This window comes from Ornithodoros turicata, chromosome 1 (assembly GCF_037126465.1).
Source record: "Ornithodoros turicata isolate Travis chromosome 1, ASM3712646v1, whole genome shotgun sequence".
NCBI lineage: Eukaryota > Metazoa > Arthropoda > Arachnida > Ixodida > Argasidae > Ornithodoros > Ornithodoros turicata.
In genome coordinates this window covers 90586122-90591312 of record NC_088201.1, presented here as the reverse complement: position 1 = coordinate 90591312, position 5191 = coordinate 90586122, and positions in this window count along the sequence as shown.

Below are 5191 nucleotides of genomic sequence, written 5' to 3'. Positions count from 1 at the left end.
GAATAGACTTTTTTTGTAACTTTCAACGCTCGGTGCTTTTGGGCACAAGGAACCCAGAAAATGAGCCCCGAGAGAATTCACAAGAAATTCCACGCTCATACCTGCGTGCTGCAATCACGCGTATCAGCAAAGATGTACAATTGGTAACGTATGCAACATGTATGCAACTCGTACATTATAAAGCGAATATGATATTACTCACCAGGCAAGAAGTAGTCGTCCTTAATGAAATGTCTCGAGCATACAGACATTGCACGTGTCACGGGCTTTCCAATGCGGAGTAGGCGTATCCATTCCTGTCGCCGATTCACAGTTTCCCCGTTGCGACGGCACCTGTCTGTTTTTCTAGGAAAACTGTGAAACGCCAAGTTTCTATGTCTCATTGGTATGCTATTGCATTGTGGAACGGAGCAATTTCGTTTGCTTTTTGACGGCCCCTTCTCAGGGAATTCCATAATCCTACCGCTTCGCCCTGTCGGACACAGTACAGCCGTACAGCTTCTGGCGACCCTTGTTTCGCTAGGTGCGCTGCTTACCGCAAGAGGGCGAGCATTTCGTTGGAGGTGCGAATAATGCCATGCCCAAGATTCGCTGACAAAAACTTAAAGCGTGCTTCGCCTGCATTACACCCATAGACGCAATGCATAAGAAATGTTTAATTTCATTTTAAGGGGAACGCTGACACTTTTCACTGGTTCGCCACTGGATCCTGTGAGATCTATATACAAGGAAATATGCCGAAAAGGAATTATTCGTATATCTATAAAGGCTTTTATTCACCGGCGTTTGACATCTTACATATTGTACTGAATGGGACAGAAGTAGAATTCGCGCCCCATCGTGATTTCACAGTCATATACATCAAAATATATCCGCTTTAGGTAATTTTCCACTGCAGTTTCACAATTAGGGGGACCATGTTTGGAACCTAAAGTGAATGCCTTGGTTTTGTAGCGAGCCAATTTTGTTCCCGAGGGCATCAAAGTGCGACTAAAATATGAGACATCACACTTAAAGAGGGCTTAGCCTAGCGACACTTCCGCATGTAGGCAAGCCGACGGTACATTTCACCACGTGTAAATGGGAGGAGGAATGAATCTCGAAAGCGAGGGAAATTATCAGAGTTCAGCGCGCATTCTCCTCTAATAACCAACACGCGGCAAGACGGGCTTGATAAAAACATCTACAAAATATACGTGTGCTTTCACGGCTAAAGAGGCCGAAGAACATTTCTGGTGGCTTCTGCTTTAACAACAGAAATGACAACGGTGCAGATACTGCGTTCCCCTGAGGCTCGTGTTTTGGGAAATCGAGCGCTCTCGTCTTCTTAGTATCAGTTTCTTAAACTCTTTCTGACATTGTACTTATGGCGTTAAAAAGATGCACAAAAAGTCTAATGGCTGTAGTGTACAGTTATTGCATTGCGATCTGACCGCCGATGATTTCATTTTCATCGTTACCTTATTTGTGACCGTCATGTTTTTTGTATGTATACAATGTATGCTTACTTTTATGTTTCACACTCTTTCTTAATTTTTCCTCGCAGTACCACGGGGAAGCTTGGTTGCCACCAGTATGAAATTTGATGGGTACATTAACAACTGTAAAATGGTATATTTTGTCTAACGATGTTATATCTCTATTTAGGAGAAGCAAAGGCACGGGAATTTTTCTTTTCTTCATTCATACACTTGTCTCGGCGACAGCATGTTTAAACCGTGCATGGCCGAGCCGTTGCGCCTGCGCTGTGCGGGACCGTCATTTACGAGCAAAATGTGTATGTCATCCAAGTAAGGCATATGCCCCTAGGTTCAACTCACTTAAATGCGTCGAATGCAACTGGGACCGAGCGCATATAATCGTGTGGTGTCAATGTTTTCTCGACTTCAAGCCGATCATGGCGGCGTAACTGTGCAGAAACTTAACACATTACAAGAAGCGGGCTTTTTGATCCTTCCTTTGAGCAAATGCTCGCAGACATGCATCATTCTGTGCAGTTGCCCACTTAGTTTAGCGGCATGTTTTGCATGTAAAATAGGGCACCCTGGGCGATTTTTGCAAACACTCGAGGTGACGTTGTACTTCGCCTTCAACGAAGTACTGCCAATAGCCTAAGGTAACGTTACCCCAATATTTTCATCACCATGGCGATATCCGATCATTCTTTCTTTCTTTTTTGTATTGTACACCACGGGTACTGAACTCATCCGTGTCTGCGGGCCGCATTGAACCATGGAGGAACCACGCGGGCCGCATGCGACTGCTTTGGGGTAGCCTGCTTCTGGTATACAGGGTGTCCCCTGGAGAGAGCAGAAGCAGGCTACCCCAAAGTAGTCGTATGCGTTCCGCATGGTTCCTCCATGGTTCAATGTGGCCCGGAGACACGGATGAGTTCGGCACCCCTGGTGTACAATAAAAAAATAAATAAATAAATAAAAAGAAAGAAAAAATGATCGGATATCGCCATGGTGATGGGAATATTGGGGTTACGTTATCTTCACGTTACCCCAATATTCCCATCACCATGGCGATATCCGATCATTTTTTCTTTCTTTTTATTTCTTTTCTTTATTTTTTTTTTATTGTACGCTAGGGGTGCCGAACTCATCCGTGTCTGCGGGCCGCATTGAACCATGGAGGAACCATGCGGACCGCATACGACTGCTTTGGGGTAGTCTGCTTCTGGTATACAGGGTATTCCAAAAAACTTGTCATTGAATTCTAATAAAAATACTACGCCACCTAGAATCATGCGGTCAGCGGCATTTGTTCTTACTTGGTTTTTGCCACCTCCTGATGTGCATTTCATGTAACCTAAGTTTAACTATGTAAATTTTTGCGAAGTGAACTCGGAAATTTGCCAAGCAAAGGTCACTTTTTTACCCTACCAACATGAAGAGCGTGCCGAATTCTGCCGTTCTCTGGGACACCCTGTATATGCACGAATTCACTCGAGAGATCACCAAGCCTGCCAGTCGGTGTCTAGTACATTTCAAGGCACTAATATTACAAATCGGCCTTGCAGGTGTGCTCAGAAGTTTATTAGGAGTGTACTAGTAATACTAATCGAGTAAAAATCTGCCGCTGAGACAGGTTTAGAGAGTCGTTAGCCTAGACGTCGAAAGCAACACAGAGGCAGACAGGAAATATCGAACTAACTTCTTATCGTGTGATTAGAGGTTGAAATAACTTTTCATAAATTTCTGCGCAACGCAGAACGAAGAAATCGTTTGATTTGAGTCGTTTTGATTAGGTAAACGGAAAGATTCCCTGACATCGCATTTTTGAGATGCCTCACGATATGTGTGTACAAAAAAGGAAATAAAAAAGAAAAAGAAACGACGCTAACAGGAACCGGTGCACTGTAACAAATCAGCGCTGTTTCCAGAAACGCCCAGATCAAACAGCTCGCTTAAGGTGGAGTAATTGCGTGCTTACAGTGACTTGTACGCTTTCACAATATCACCTATGAACCGGCTCGGCGAAGATATTAGATAAACTACAGTGATCGGAGGCATGTTTTGTGGCTGAGCTGTACAGTTGTTGATGTGTAGCGCAAACAGATCGTCACGTTGTATACCGTTCATAAACAACTTGGTCTCGAAGCGACACTTGTCTGATTCCTTCATAGCTCTAAATTATACTGGTATTGTGGAAGGAGACAGTCTAGAGCGGTGTAGCAGTGCAACAACACCGATGTCGCACCTGGGTGATTTCACGCCGGATCAGGCAGGGTTGTCCGGTCGACCTCTCCATTTTTTTACTTTCAAACATATATTAAAGCCTTGTCCCTAGGAGGCATAGTGATGCTGAAAGTATTTGAAAATAATTGGTGATTATTTCTTAATGAATTATCATTCAGATGTGGGAATTTCGACCATTGCGCTTCCTACGAAGTTTGACACCACGTATCTTCATAACCATTTGACATATTCAGCTGAATTTTTTCTCACGTATTATCTGGGGTGGGTAGCATAGCACCCAATGTTCTGAAGATTCTAAGGTTTGCGTTTAAGGAGATAACAAATCGCAAAGTTGCCTCATTTGTAAAATATGGTACATTTTGGGAACCTCACAACTCGTCCCACAGTTGTGATACCCGAAAGTAATCTACATCATTCTGTTGATCTCGAAATACCCTTTCTTCTCACAGCAAGTACATCGTATTGTGAATTAGGGCAACGCCCCCAACAGTCGTTTTGTGAGGGGTGTCTACGGAAAATGGGTAAATTCGACAGCGTGCATCCCATATATTCCCACTCCTGACATCGTTCATTTTATACACAAACTTTCTTCATGATGACTCAAAACTGCACACCAAAATTTTTGTTTTGCTTCAGAGGTGGTCGAGGTTACGTTCGTAACGTTCGGAGGTTACGTTCGACCACCATTTTTTTCTTTTTCTCTCTTTTCTTTTCTTCTTATTATTTTTTTTTTGTACACAGGTATCGTGAGGGATCTCATAAATGTGATGTCAGTGAATCTTTCTGTTTACCTGATTAAAGCGACACAATCAAACGATTTCTTCGTTCTGCGTTGCGCAGAACGAAGAAATCATCCGAACGTTATTTCAACTATTTCATTTATAACAAGAAGTTGAAAGTTCTATATTTCCTGTCTGCCTCTGTGTTGCTTTCGATGTCTTGGCTAACGACTCTCTGAACCTGTCTCAGCGCCAGATTTATAAAATACTAGTTCCTTCAAAGCTACTAAACACGGACCGGCAGGCTTAGTGATCTCCCGAGTGAATTCGAACGTCTACAGGGTGTCCCGGAGAACGGCAGAATTCGGCACGCTCTTCATGTTGATGGGGTAAAAAAGTGACCTTTACTTGGCAAATTTCCGAGTTCACTTCGCAAAAATTTACATAATTAAACTTAGGTTACATGACATGCACATCAGGAGGTGGCAAAAACCAAGTAAGAACAAATGCCGCTGACCGCATGATTCTAAGTGGCGTAGTTTTTTTTATTATAATTCAATGACAAGTTTTCTGGGACACCCTGTATACCAGAAGCAGGCTACCCCAAAGCGGTCGCATGCGGCCCGCGTGGTTCCTCCATGGTTCAATGTGGCCCGCAGACACGGATGAGTTCAGCACCCGTGGTGCACAATACAAAAAAGAAAGAAAGAATGATCGGATATCGCCATGGTGATGGGAATATTGGGGTAACGTTATCTTAGGCTATTG